General features: G+C 35.3%; 1 protein-coding gene across 7 annotated transcripts in view; it reads left to right on the forward strand.

Annotated features, from left to right (window-relative positions):
* The window catches only part of CCSER1 (coiled-coil serine rich protein 1), a 1274678-nt gene that overhangs the window by 571024 nt on the left and 688300 nt on the right, over positions 1-15354 (forward strand). The window lies entirely within an intron of this gene.

Here is a 15354-nt window from a genome sequence, read left to right on the forward strand (position 1 = left end):
TACTTTGTTAGAAGATCTGGTTACTAATGTTTTCATGATAATGTATGAGTCATAGAAAAATTGCATTGAGATTTATTAGATGAACCTGAGATACTTAAACGTTTTGCCATAATTATGAATCTAATACCCTGTATGCCACAACAGTATTTTGAAGTACTATACTTTGCACTTTGCTTCACAAAAATAGCTGATCTGATATACTCCTTTTTGCTAAATGCTGTCATGTCCATCTTTTTACTACATTAACATTATAAGTGCTGTTAGCCATACTGCCTAATGAAAGGTACCTCATATCAAGTCTGATTACTGCTCTAATGTTTTCCAGGCGTGCTTGGTGATGAACTTGGCATATGAAACAATTTTCTACAGTAATAAAACTGATTAAAGTAGGCAGTCATCCACATACCACTTTCTAATGATTTATAACAAGCTCATTAATCTCACCCACTCCTATCCAAAAATTTCATTGATAGGCTTGTATGTAAGAATAAAATTCTGAGCCTTAAAAATGGATAACTAGGCTTTGTGGATTTAAGCTAAAAAACTCACAAATCACTGATCAATGTTTTAAATGAAATGTATAGCTTCTAAACTCTGCCCAGATTACTTATTGACAAGATCATTTTCTATGTGAGTTCTCCTATAATGGATTTAACAAGGAAAAATGAGTCATTGTATGATAATGACTCTTCAGCACCTTGAAAACTAAAACTGAATGAACCCACTCCACATATCCTCCTAGAGATCATATAAGAATGATGAATTGAGTACTTGAGATCAAGTGATAAAAACACAGCCTGTTTTCACTCCAGAGAGTGCTAAAGTATCCTGCTCAATAGGTCAAAACATAATAATAATTATTTTTGTTAACTCTTTTCCAAAGATGCCTGATGAAACATCATAAGAATTATTATTCCATTCAGTTACAAATAGTTTGGCAATGTAGAACTATTGTTTTAGAGATAATTTTACTGTCAAAGAGATAAGGTTGTTAAATGTAGCACATGGTGAGACAATTTCTGAACTACAAATGTTAATAGTAAGAAAAGATATTTGATGGGGTTTATTCTATCTTCATTATAATTTAATGTTTTAAAAATGTAGCTCTTTCCATTCTTAAAACTCATTACTGCTATGACACACATATGTATTTCTCCCTTAAGAATTTAAACTAGAGCTTCCCTGGTGGCGCAGTGGTTGAGAGTCCGCCTGCCGATGCAGGGGACACGGTTCGTTTCCCGGTCTGGGAAGATCCCACATGCTGCGGAGCGGCTAGGCCCACGAGGCATGGCCACTGAGCCTGCACTCCACAATGGGAGAAGCCACAGCAGTGAGAGGCCCGCGTACCTAAAAAAAAAAAAAAAAAAAAGAATTTAAACTAGAAATAACATAGATTTCAAAATTAATACAGAAGGATTATAACAGGTTAACTGAAAATAGGCACATTTTAATGTATGGTATTAACATATTCAAAATTGTTATTTACATTCATGAATTTTTAGCTAATATTTCATAGTTCTTTAGAAAATAAGAGGTTAGATATTCTGTGCAGAGTATTTTCGTTTGCAAAACAGAATTTAAAAGTCTGACAGCTTTGGTAGGTAGAAGGTTAGTAAACCTGAGTAAAATGTCTCTCAATCTGGGATCAGCTATAACTCTGGTGGCCAGTTGCTGTTTTATGTGAGGATGACTTGGTTCTGTACTGTGAACAGTTAGGGGACAGGCGTTTGGTACAGGTTGCTTTATTATCTAGCTGTATGGTCTTGAGAAAGTAATTTACCCAGCATGTAATTCAATATTTTCAAGAGTAAAATGTGGGAGTTAGGCAAGAGCAGTATACTCCAAACTGGCAAAAGTGCTACTGATAGTAAGTTTGGTGTTTTAAGTAAATTTTTACTATGACAATCAAAAATACTGTATGAAGTAGAACGATTTCCCTTTTTTTTGTTTTTTGTTTTTAAGGCCTTTTATTCTAACAACACAGCTTTGATTTTGACTGATACACAATACAGGTTTAATAGAGGTGAGGCTAGGATCAGTGTGTTAAATACTTCATATTCTACTTACAAGAAGGGTTTAGATTTTTTTTAATGTTTATTTATTTATTTTCTTATCAGTCATCAGTTTTATACATATCCGTGTATACATGTCAATCCCAATCTCCCAGTTTATCCCAACTCCCCCCCACACACACAGCTGCTTTCCCCCCTTGGTGTCCATACGTTTGTTCTCTACTTCTGTGTCTATTTCTGCCCTGCAAACTTGTTCATCTGTACCATTTTCTAGGTTCCACATATATGCATTTATATTATACAATATTTGTTCTTCTCTTTCTGACTTACTTCACTCTGTATGACAGTCTCTGGATGCATCCACGTCTCTACAAATGACCCAATTTCGTCCCTTTTTATGGCTGAGTAATATTCTGTTGTATATATGTACCACCTCTTCTTTATCCATTCGTCTGTTGATGGGCATTTAGGTTGCTTCCATGTCCAGGCTATTGTAAATAGTGCTGCAATGAACATTGGAGTGCATGTGTCTTTTTGAATTATGGTTTTCTCTGGGTATATGCCCAGTAGTGGGATTGCTGGGTTGTATGGTAGTTCTATTTTTAGTTTTTTGAGGAACCTCCATACTGTTCTCCATGGTGGCTGTATCAATTTACATTCCCACCAACAGTGCAGGAGGGTTCCCTTTTCTCCACACCCTCTCCAGCATTTGTTTGTAGATTTTCTGATGATGCCCATTCTAACTGGTGTGAGGTGATACCTCATTGTAGTTTTGATTTGCATTTGTCTAATAATTAGTGATGTTGAGCAGCTTTTCATGTGCTTCTTGGCCATCTGTATGTCTTCTTTGGAGAAATGTCTATTTAGATCTTCTGCCCACTTATGGATTGGGTTGTTTGTTTTTTTAATATAGAGCTGCTTATATATTTTATTTATTTATTTATTTATTTTCGGTACGCGGGACTCTCACTGTTGTGGCCTCTCCCATTGCGGAGCACAGGCTCTGGACGTGCAGGCTCAGCGGCCATGGCTCACGGGCCTAGCCGCTCTGCGGCATGTGGGATCTTCCCGGACTGGGGCACAAACCCATGTCCCTTGCATTGGCAGGCGGACTCTCAACCACTGCACCACCAGGGAAGCCCTATAATTTAGAGATTAATCCATTGTCTGATGATTCATTTGCAAATATTTTCTCCCATTCTGAGGGTTGTCTTTTCGTCTTGTTTATGGTTTCCTTTGCTGTGCAAAAGCTTTGAAGTTTCATTAGGTCCCATTTGTTTATCTTTGTTTTTATTTCCATTACTCTAGGACGTGGATCAAAAAATATCTTGCTGTGATTTATGTCATAGAGTGTTCTGCCTGTTTTCCTCGAAGAGTTTTATAGTGCCTGGTCTTACATTTAGGTCTCTAATCATTTTGAGTTTACTTTTGTGTATGGTGTTAGGGAGTGTTCTAAATTCATTCTTTTACATGTAGCTGTCCAGTTTTCCCAGCACAACTTATTGAAGAGACTGTCTTTTCTCCACTGTTTATCCTTGACTCCTTTGTCATAGATTAGTTGACCATATGTGTGTGGGTTTATCTTTGGGCTTTCTATCCTGTTCATTGATCTATATTTGTGTTTTTGTGCAGTACCATATTGTCTTGATTACTGTAGCTTTGTAGTATAGTCTGAAGTCAGGGAGTCTGATTCCTCTAGCACCGTTTTTTTCCCTCAAGACTACTTTGGCTATTCAGGGTCTTTTGTGTCTCCATACAAGATTTAAGATTTTTTTGTTCTAGTTCTATAAAAAATGCCATTGATAATTTGATAGGGATTTCATTGAATCTGTAAATTGCTTTGGATAGTATGGTCATTTTGACAATATTGATTCTTCCAATCGAAAAACATGGTATATCTCTCCATCTGTTGGTATCATCTTTAATTTCTTTCATCAGTGTCTTATAGTTTTCTGCAGGTCTTTTGTTTCCCTAGTTAGGTATTCCTAGGTATTTAATCTTTTTGTTGCAATGGTAAATGGGAGTGTTTCCTTAATTTCACTTTCAGATTGTTCATCATTAATGTATAGGAATGCAAGAGACTTCTGTGCATTAATTTTGTATCCTGAAACTTTACCAAATTCATCGATTAGCTCTAGTAGTTTTCTGGTGGCATCTTTAGGATTCTCTATGTATAGTATCATGTTATCTGCAAACAGTGACAGCTTTACTTCTTCTTTTCCAATTTGGATTCCTTTTATTTCTTTTTCTTCTCTGATTGCCGTGGCTAGTACTTCCAAAACTATGTTGAATAATAGTGGTGAGAGAGGACATTTTTGTCTTATTCCTGATCTTAGAGGAAATGCTTTCAGTTTTTCACCATTGAGAATGATGTTTGCTGTGGGTTTGTTATATATGGCCTTTATTATGTTGAAGTAGGTTCCCTCTATGCCCACTTTTTTGAGACTTTTTATCATAAATGTGTGTTGAATTTTGTCAAAAGCTTTTTCTGCATCTATTGAGATGATCATACGGTTTTTCTTCTTCAGTTTGTTAATATGGTGTATCACATTGATTGATTCCCATATATTGAAGAATCCTTGCATCTCTGGGATAAATTCCACTTGATCATGGTGTATGATCCTTTTAATGTGTTGTTGGATTCTGTTTGCTAGTATTTTGTTGAGGAGTTTTGCATCTATATTCATCAGTGCTATTGGTCTGTAATTTTCTTTTCTTGTACTATCTTTGTCTGGTTTTGGTATCAGGGTGATGGCGGCCTCATAGAATGAGTTTGGGAGTGTTCCTTCCTCTGCAATTTTTTGGAAGAGTTTGAGAAGGATGGGTGTTAGCTCTTTTCTGAATGTTTGATACAATTCACTGGTGAAGCCATCTGGTCCTGGACTTTTGTTTGTTGGAAGATTTTAATCACAGTTTCAATTTCATTACTTGTGATTGGTCTGTTCATATTTTCTGTTTCTTCCTGGATCTCTCTTGGAAGGTTATACCTTTCTAAGAATTTGTCCATTTCTTCCAGGTTGTCCATTTTATTGGCATAGAGTTGCTTGTAGTAGTCTCTTAGGATGCTTGGTATTTCTGCCGTGTCTGTTGTAACTTCTCCTTTTTCCTTTCTAATTTTATTGATTTGAGTCCTCTCCCTCTTTTTCTTGATGAGTCTGGCTAATGATTTATCAATATTGTTTATCTTCTCAAAGAACCAGCTTTTAGTTTTATTGATCTTTGCTATTGTTTTCTTTGTTTCTATTTCATTTATTTCTGCTCTGATCTTTATGATTGCTTTCCTTCTGCTAACTTTGGGTTTTGTTTGTTCTTCTTTCTAGTTCCTTTAGGTGTAACATTAGATTGTTTATTTGAGATTTTTCTTGTTTCTTTAGGTAGGCTTGTATAGCTATAAACTTCCCTCTTAGAACTGCTTTTGCTGCATCCCATAGGTTTGGATTGTCATGTTTTCATTGTCATTTGTCTGTAGGTATTTTTTGATTTCCTCTTTGATTTCTTCAGTGATCTCTTGCTTATTTAGTAATGTATTGTTTAGCCTCCATGTGTTTGTAATTTATGTATACTTCATTTCTAATCTCATAGCGTTGTGGTCAGAAAAGATGCATGATATGATTTCAATTTTCTTAAATTTACTGAGACTTGATTTGTGACCCAAGATGTGATCTATCCTGGAGAATGTTCTGTGCGCTCTTGAGAAGAAAGTGTAATCTGCTGTTTTTGGATGGAATGTCCTATAAATATCAATTAAATCTATCTGGTCTATTGTGTCATTTAAAGCTTGTGTTTCCTTATTAATTTTCTGTTTGGATGATCTGTCCATTGGTGTAAGTGAGGTGTTAAAGTCCCCCACTGTTATTGCATTACTGTTGATTTCCTCTTTTATAGCTGTTAGCAGTTGCCTTATGTATTGAGGTGCTCCTGTGTTGGGTGCATATATATTTATAATTGTTATATCTTCTTGGATTGATCCCCTGATCATTCTGTAGTATCCTTCCTTGTGTCTTGTAACATTCTTTATTTTAAAGCCTATTTTATCTGATATGAGTATTGCTACTCCAGCTTTCTTTTGATTTCCATTTGCATGGAATATCTTTTTACATCCCCTCACTTTCAGTCTGTATGTGTCCCTAGGTCTGAAGTGGGTCTCTTGTAGGCAGCATATATATGGGTCTTGTTTTTGTATCCATTCAGCAAGGCTATGTCTTTTGGTTGGAGCATTTAATCCATTCACGTTTACGGTAATTATCGATATGTATGTTCCTATGACCATTTTCTTAATTGTTTTGGGTTTGTTTTTCTAGGTCCTTTTCTTCTCTTGTGTTTCCCACTTAGAGAAGTTCCTTTAGCATTTGTTGTAGAGCTGGTTTGGTGGTGCTGAATTCTCTTAGCTTTTGCTTGTCTGTAAAGCTTTTGATTTCTCCATCGAATCTGAATGAGATCCTTGCTGGATAGAGTAATCGTGGTTGTAGGTTCTTCCCTTTCATCACTTTAAGTATATCATGTCATTCCCTTCTGGCTTGTACAGTTTCTGCTGAGAAATCAGCTGTTAACCTTATCGGAGTTCCCTTGTATGTTATTTGTCATTTTTCCCATGCTGCTTTCAAAAATTTTTCTTTGTCTTTAATTTTTGCCAATTTGATTATTATGTGTCTCGGCGTATTTCTCCTTGGGTTTATCCTGTATGGGACTTGGTGCGTTTCCTGGACTTGGGTGGCTATTTCCTTTCCCATGTTAGGGAAGTTTTCGACTATAATCTCTTCAAATAATTTCTCGGGTCCTTTCTCTCTCTCTTCCCCTGGGACCCCTATAATGTGAATGTTGTTGCGTTTAATGTTGTCCCAGAGGTCTCTTAGGCTGTCTTCATTTATTTTCATTCCGTTTCTTTATTTTGTTCCGCTGCAGTGAATTCCACTATTCTGTCTCCCAGGTCACTTATCTGTTCTTCTGCCTCAGTTATTCTGCTATTGATTCCTTCTAGTGTAATTTTCATTTCAGTTATTGTACTGTTTATCTCTGTTTGTTTTATAATTCTTCTAGATGTTTCTTAAACATTTCTTTCATCTTATTGATCTTTTCCTCCATACTTTTTCCGAGGTCCTGTATCATCTTCACAATCATTATTCTGAATTCTTTTTCTGGAAGATTGCCTATCTCCATTTTATTTAGTTGTTTTTCTGGGGTTTTATCTTGTTACTTCATCTGGTACATAGCCTTCTGCCTTTTCATCTTGTCTGTCTTTCTGTGAATGTGGTTTTTGCTCCACAGGCTGCAGGATTGTAGTTCTTTTTGCTTCTGTTCTCTGCCCTCTGGTAGATCAACAATTTCCCTTTTTAATTCCAGTTCAGTTCTTCTGAAATCAAGGTGGTACATTTTATAGCATCAAGGTGTTATAAGCCCTTAATATTTCTCTGACATTTTATTGGCATAGCCGAGGATCTCCGTGTAGTTTTTGAGAGACAGAGAAACATGCTGCTGAATAGAAGAATATTGCATGTAAGTCTCACTAAGAGAAGTAAATTTTTGGAAAGTTATCTCAGAGGTAATAGAAAATTAAATAAGAGCTTTAGGAAAATTTTCAGAGCTACAGCTGACCTTGTTGTGAACAGAAATCCCTGTTTGAAAAAGTCTTGGTCCAATTAGTAGGTCTAATTAATGGTACATATTAAGAGTTAACTATACATTGAATAAACTTCGGTGATGTGCTTTAATATTAATAGGAAACATGACATCATCATAACATCCAACATTTATGTAATGGTAAATATCTAATATTTATTGAGTGCTTGCAAGGCAGGCACCCCTTCTAAGTGATTTACATATATTAACACAAATTAGTCTTAGTCACTCATTTTAATGCCTACGGCAACCACATAAATTAAGCACTAATATTTCCCTCATATTTCATATGAGGAAACTGAAGTGCCAAGATACTAAGGAATTTGAGAAAGGTCAGATAGCTAGTAAATGACAAAATTTTTAATTCTGTAACTCTCTAATACATTTCTATTCCTTACTATTTCTGTACATTTCTATTCCTTACTATTCTCCATCCTGCCACCCCTAGTAAGCCTTAGTTAACTGAGTTTTCTCATTTCTCAACTGGAGACTTGTTTCTTTCAACATTATGTACCCAGTGTCTGGCATAGGGTAGGCACTCAAAAAGTAATTTTTGAAAAAGAAAGAAAAGAATATATTAATTAATCAACAAATCTCTGTTATGAAAGACAACTTAAAAAATGCCTCTACACATAACCTGCTGGACTCTAAGACTTCACATCGAGCACTTTCTATTACCCCTCCCTCGCTTAGTTTTCTCCTGATAATTTGTCACCATTTCTGTTATTTATCTTGGATAATTTGAAACCAAAACAGTGTACTTTGGTGTCAAAATGTATAGGTTCAAATGAAAACTCCATTACTTATCTCTGTCCACTACTTAACTTGTGACATTAGAAGATTTATTTAAACCTCTCTGAGTTTCAGGGATTTTTAAATCTGTACAATATAGATACTAATATCTACCATATCTGTCCAGCAGAATTATTGTACTAACTAAATTAAATGTGCTTAAAACAACTAGGAATGCTTGGCATATTATAAATTTTTTATGAAAGAGACAATATATCATCATACTGAAATATCTAGACATTGGAGCCAAAGAGACCTAATACTGTTACAGGATAGTTCTGGTAGATTGAATGCATTATTAACACATTTAAAACATTGGTTTCTCAACACTTGATCACAAAACGTAAGTTCCTAATTCAGGGTTATTGTAAGGGTTAAATGAGATAATTTTTCCAGAGTTACTGACGTACAATTAAAACAAAATAAATGTTAGCTGCTTCTTTTAGTAATAGCTCTTCTTTCCTCTAAATATTCCATACTCTTCTGGTTTAACATATTGGGGGGAAAAAGAAGACAATTCACTGCCTCGTGATTGAATACATTCATTAGACTTTTTTCATGTAGTTCTCTTTAAAATATAAACACTATTTTTGCCTGATAATGGTATAACTCAAATTATACTGTCTTGAACATTATGCTGCTTAAAGTTACTACTGTAGGAAGTAGAAAATTCAGGTCTAACAAAAGTTAATATGTTGAATCTGTATTTTACAGACGCTGGCAATTGGAAGACTATGATAGGGAGAAGATTTATACTGTATCTATGTATTCATAAGTCCATAAATAGAAAGAAACACAATTTGAGATTTTGATAAATATATTGAGAAGATTAATTTGGAAGTAGGATGTGCATGAGTGCATGGATAGATGTATCTCTCATTGGATTATTGCAAGTAAACCTTGCTATAAAAGTATCCAAGAAGCAAAATTTATTGTATTCAAGTTCTCCATTAAATGCCAATACATTATTGGAAATGCATTCTTGTAGAAAACTAAACCAAACAAACACACAAACAAATTAGAAAACAAAATCTATCATTCCCAAAACCAGCACCCCAGAAATTACATATTTTTCCTATATTCTGTCTCATGTTTGGGGAGGGAACAATCTGCAATGAAGTCAGTGAACTTCATGTGGGATACCATGTTTAACCAGAGGGAACCTTGCATTCCTCAAGATTCCTGATCCCTTAGAGACAGGCTTAAAAGTTCTTAATTGACTTTTGAAAATTCTTTATTAAACCACATTGAATTGATTTGTAATTATGCATTTTAAAATTGTGTGCATTAATACCTTGATAAAAATTATTTCAGACAGTAGTTGAGCATTTTTGCAGAGGGCTTGGGACAAAATCTGTAATTCAGTTCCACTACTAGCAATTTAGGTAAAATACTGTTACCTATTTTCTCTAATATGATAATAGCCTCCTAATTGGTATCCTCACTTCCTCTCTTACTACTCTATCTCCTCCCCTTATTTCCCCAATCATTCTTCCAACTTTATGTAAATATTATGTCATATCCATACAAAACAAAAAAACCTTGTCTTTAAACACCTTCATTCCCTTTGTCCTTAAGATAATGTCTAAGAAGCCCAAGTGATAGGACTTATTGTACAGCATTGTCAAGTGCCATTCTGTCCCTTTGTGTTTTATACTTCGTCTGTACTAGATATCTTTTAATTCCTTGAATTTTCTGTGTTCTTTTTTACCTTAGTCCAGGCGTGTTTTGTTTTTCTTTTTTCCACAGCAAAATTATACTCATCCTTCAGATCGGAGCTTGAGCATTACTTCATCAAAAAAGACTAAATTGTCTTTCTCTAGAATCTAGTAATTCTCTTCCATAACATCATTGCACTTTAAAAATCTGTCCCTTGTGCTAAAGAGTATAACCATCCTTTTCCCAACGTGTTTGCTGCTGTATTCTCAGACCCTTGTCCAATGGCTCACATTTAGCATTCACTTGTTTCTATATACCTTACTCAGTGAAAGATTTTTAAATTAATAAGAGTTATGAGTGCAAGGTCACATGAGACTTTCCCTAAGGGTTTTGCATGCATTCTTACAATGTCAGATCCTACCTCATTGATCCTGTCCCCACACAGACATTCTTCCTTGATGTGGAGCCCACCAGCTGAAAAATGTCTGATGCTCCCGTGAAGCTAGGATTTGGTTGTGTGACCCAATCCTGGCCAGTGGACCATAGGGAAAAAAAATTGCATTGGATGAAAAAGATACCAGTGAGGAGAAACTGTCTTCCCTAATATTAAATCAAGTTGATTGAGAACATGCATTTTGGATCTGTGTTTGCCTTCCTACAACTATGAAGGGTCAAGGCTGAGAGCTAATGCCAACCCTTTGAGGATGAGTGAGAATAAAATAGAAAGTATTTGAGTCTTTGATGACGTTAGTATGCCACTGAATTAACTAAACCTGGAATCACCTATTTCTGGTCATCTTGTTGTATGAGGTAATACATATCTTTTTTGTTTAAGCCATTTATAAGTGGTAAATTTTTACTTACTGTCAAAAGCACCCTAAGATACAGATGCCCTCAGGAGTTGGTCTTCCCTGAGTCCCTGTTATGTAGTTAGTGTAGAGTCACTATCATCTGTAGTCTAGGTTGTTAACTTCTCAGTGAAGACAAGTTTCTTCTCTAACCTTTCTGTTCTCCTTTTCCAAAAGGGAGGTAGGTTAGAATCCCCCAAAGTTAAGCCCAAACATTGGTGTCCTTTTGTTTCCCTTCTAATTGATCTGTAAGAATATTTCAGGTTCATGAATGATCCTCAAAATAATTCATGCAAAATGCTGAGATAAGAAAAAGTACAAATACAGTCACTTATCTGCCCTAGGGAAGTCTGAAAATTTTCCCAGACCAATGTCAAATGGAGACCAAGGGCTAAGGAGGCTCAGATTATCCATCATGACTTTATTCAAAAGTTGAAGATGAGAGGCAAATAGATGAAGGACCTTTTCCATCCAGTTAACTATATGTGAAAGGAAAAGGGGTAGGCAAAGGACATTAGGTTTTTACATATTGTTGACATTCATTCAAACGATTCTCTCAAAATAATGATGAACTGTGGAGGCCCCGTGAACATGACACATGGTTAGGAAGACCCTTGCCCAGGAATATTTCCTCTTTACTTTATTAACATACTTTGTAAAAGTAGCCTCAATTTGCTGGTGTCAACTTTTCTACATATGTGTGATATTCAAAAGATCGTGAACTCGTGGAATCCAGAACAGAAAGAATATTCCTCATGATACTTTATTCTCTATAGAACCAGACACTGAGCTCAACTCAGAAATTTCTCATTCATCAAACATGCAATGTGTAAAACTCCTTTCTAACATAAATATAACTGTGGGATCTTAGCTACCAGGGCTTCTCTGAGGCACTCTGCTCTCCCGTAAAATCTCAGTAATAACATAACTCATAGGGTTTCTGTAAAATCAAATCTAATGAAATGATGGACATAACGCCTATGGAACTGAGTGGGGAGTCTTCCCTTATTTCTCTAGAAGTTAAATTTAGAAGATTTTGTTTCTGATAAAATAGGCAATACAAAAATTAGTTAATGTTTTTCCTTTTCTTTTGTGGCTAAGATTACTAGGGTGTTTTGTACACTTTTTTTCTGCATTCTTTTAAAAATACCTGTATATGTAATATGCAATCTTGGCTTTAAATATTAGGGAAAATTAAAATTTCTGCATTTTTCTCAGTATTCTAATAGCTATTGTCAATACATATGAAATCATGTTTTTTGTTATTGCAATATGACAGTCTTTTATTATATTTTAGTTCTGTTGATAACTTTTGTGTTTTCCTTGATCAAGTCACTTATCTTTTCTATTTCTGTTTTTTATTTCAATTTACTTATGAAAGACAGGAATAATGATTGTGATGTAGCTTACAAAGAAGGTAAAATTATCTTGAAAAGAGTGGTGAAAACCCAAGCACTGTGTTAGATGCCTGATGTGAGAGAGAGAGAGAGAGAGAAAGAAAGAGAGAAAGAAAAGAACATCTCTATTATAAAGTATTCTTCTATATGGTTTTGATACTGTGAAAGGCAGTAACATTATTTCCTGTTTCTGATAGTTCTTGAGTATTTGGGGATTCAGGATTGTCTGTAGATTTTACATATCTATATCTATCTAAGATTTATATACCCAGAGTCTTAATTATACAGCACATTCCCTGGCCTGCCCTCATTGAATTGTTACTTAGAATACCACCAGGAGGTAGCTACTAGCATCATTAATGGAATATATTATGGGCAAAATATATTCACCCAAGGAGTTTCTGGACTAATCTAAGGAAATAAAAATCAACTTTAACTTCAGATTTCTGCCTAATGTTTCTACTAAAGCACTAAAGTCACATAGGATAATAGATGACTAACCCCTCCATTCATTGAATTGGTATTTACTGAACTCCTCCTCTGTGAAAGTTACTGGACTACATTATTTGTGGTGTATAAAAATAAATATGGTTCCTATCCTCAAAGATCTTACATTTAACAGGTAAATTAAGCAATACAAATAACCTTATTAAGGTTTCCTTCCTTAGTGTTGAAACACAATCAGGGAGAACAGTTCCAAGACTAGTGAATTCTAACCAGATACAAAGGCCTGAGTTAAGTCAATGGCAGTGGGAATTGAAGAAAGGGAATGAATTAAAGGAATTTTGGAGGCAAAAAGAGGATTGTTTGTCCCTTGGTGATAGAATGTGAGAAAAGATGAGAAGTCAAGGCTGGGGACTTCCATTTAAGTTCCAACAGTTAAAGAGCTTGGACGTTGTCACTTGTGTTTTTACAACAAGAAAAATTTTGAACAAACTGAAAACCGACAGCTATTCTTGGGCCTATCAGAGGTATAAAGCCACTGAGCAAACCACCACCCGAGGCAAATATAGAGAATCACAGCTGAAATCAGTTTACTTGGAACAGAGCCACTGATACCATAACCTGGTAAGAACACTTAACTGGTAATTTTGGTGAATTGCTAAAAGCTGTGAGCAGACTAACTTGATAATAGGAAACTCCTGGAGGGCCATATTCTTCGGGGGGAACCCACACTTAACATGAGTTTTACCTCTAGGAATCCTACCAGGTTCTCACGGTGAAGAACCAAAGGGGGCAAAAAAATGAAAACAAACAAACAAACTAAAAAAACTCTGTGTCTTTGGCAGAAAGATGGAAAAGTAACCATTTGAAGTATACCCAGAGCATTCTTCCTAACAAAGGGAGAGAAAAGACTTCACCAGACAGAGCCTTATCTCTCCTAGGAGGAAGGGCACTTAACCAATTCCAGCCCTCTCTACCCTTCCTGTATCACCTTAGGGGGAGAAATAAAGCCAAGATAGACTTGTTAAAGTCACAACCAACCCAGAGACGGGTCCACTAAAAGACTGATATTTAATCATAAGGTTATAGAATGCTTTTCCTCCTCAACTTCTTATCACTGCCTCAGCGGGTTTCCAGTATAAATAATGGTGAGTCACAGCTGAAAGAGCTGCAAGACACAGACTCTATCTAAACTGCATTCTTCGAGTAAGCTGAGACAGCAGAGGAGACAAAAATAAGGACACTTGAGGAATTTTAAGCCTTTGGGAACTACAGCTACAGCAATTTTAAACACAGCCCAACTTCTAGCAAGATTAACATAAAAACTCCCACTATTTACCTGTTATTATTACCCAGTATATTACCTTCAACTTTCAAAAAAAAAAAATTACAGTGCATGCTAAAATGCAGGAAAAAACGGTCTGAAGAAACAAAGTAAGCAGCAGAACCAGACTCATATATGTCACAGATTTTAAAGTTAGGCAGGGAATTTTAAATAGATATAATTAATAAGTTAAGGGCTCTATTTGAAAACAAACAACATGCAAGAACAGATGGGCAACATAAGCAGAGAGATGGAAACCCTTAAGAAATAATCAAAAGGAAATGCTAGAAATAAAAAGCATTGCAACATATATGAAGAATGCCTTTGATGGGCTCATCAGTAGATAAGGAAAGAATCAGTGAGCTTTAAAATATGTCAACTGAAACACAAAGAGAAAAAATACGAAAACAAAATAACAATATCCAAGAACTCAGTTTCAAGGGTATAGCACATGCATAACTGCAGTACCACAAGAAGAAAGAGAAAATGGAGAAGAAATGTTTTAACTAATAATGGCCAAGACCTTTTCAAAATTAATGATAGATGCCAAACTACAGATCCAGGAAGCTCAGAGAATTCCAAACAAAAAATATATATATATATAAAAAAAAATCTACACCAAACATACCATGTCGAAACTGCAGAAAACCAAAGACAGAGAAAATCTTGAAAGGATACAGAGAAAAAAAAATACCTTACCTATAGAGGAAAAAGAATACAAGTTACAATGGACTGCACTTTGGAAACCATGCCAGCAAGGTAATGGAGTGAAATAGGTAAACTGCTGAAAGAAGTCAAGGATGAGTTGGGTTTCTTGATTAAGTTATAGAAGAGATGATGTTATTAACTGAGATCAGAAGTATAGAAGAAATAACATGTTGCTCTCCAGGGTTGAGATTTTAGATTTGAAAGTTTGAGTCTGACATGCCTGGAAATATAACAAATGCATTTCTCCAGGATGCAGTTTGAGATCTGGTACAAGATTTCAGCAGATAGGAAGGTGAGTATTGATAATAAATACAGAAGTGTTAGTTATAGGTTGTTGCTAATACAATAAGTTGTTGAGGTGAAACATTTGAGATAGGAAATGGCTTCAGATAGAAACCCAGGAAAAATGAACTTTTGAAGAAAAAATTGAGAAGAAATAAAAGTATTAAAAAGTTTAAAACATATCCAAACTATATATAACAAGAGTATATAACACTGTAGAAGTCCAGGAGGAAGAGAGATTTTAAAGAAGGGATTTTGTATTATCAAGTCTA

The sequence above is a fragment of the Orcinus orca genome, chromosome 4 (assembly GCF_937001465.1).
Source record: "Orcinus orca chromosome 4, mOrcOrc1.1, whole genome shotgun sequence".
Taxonomy (NCBI): domain Eukaryota; kingdom Metazoa; phylum Chordata; class Mammalia; order Artiodactyla; family Delphinidae; genus Orcinus; species Orcinus orca.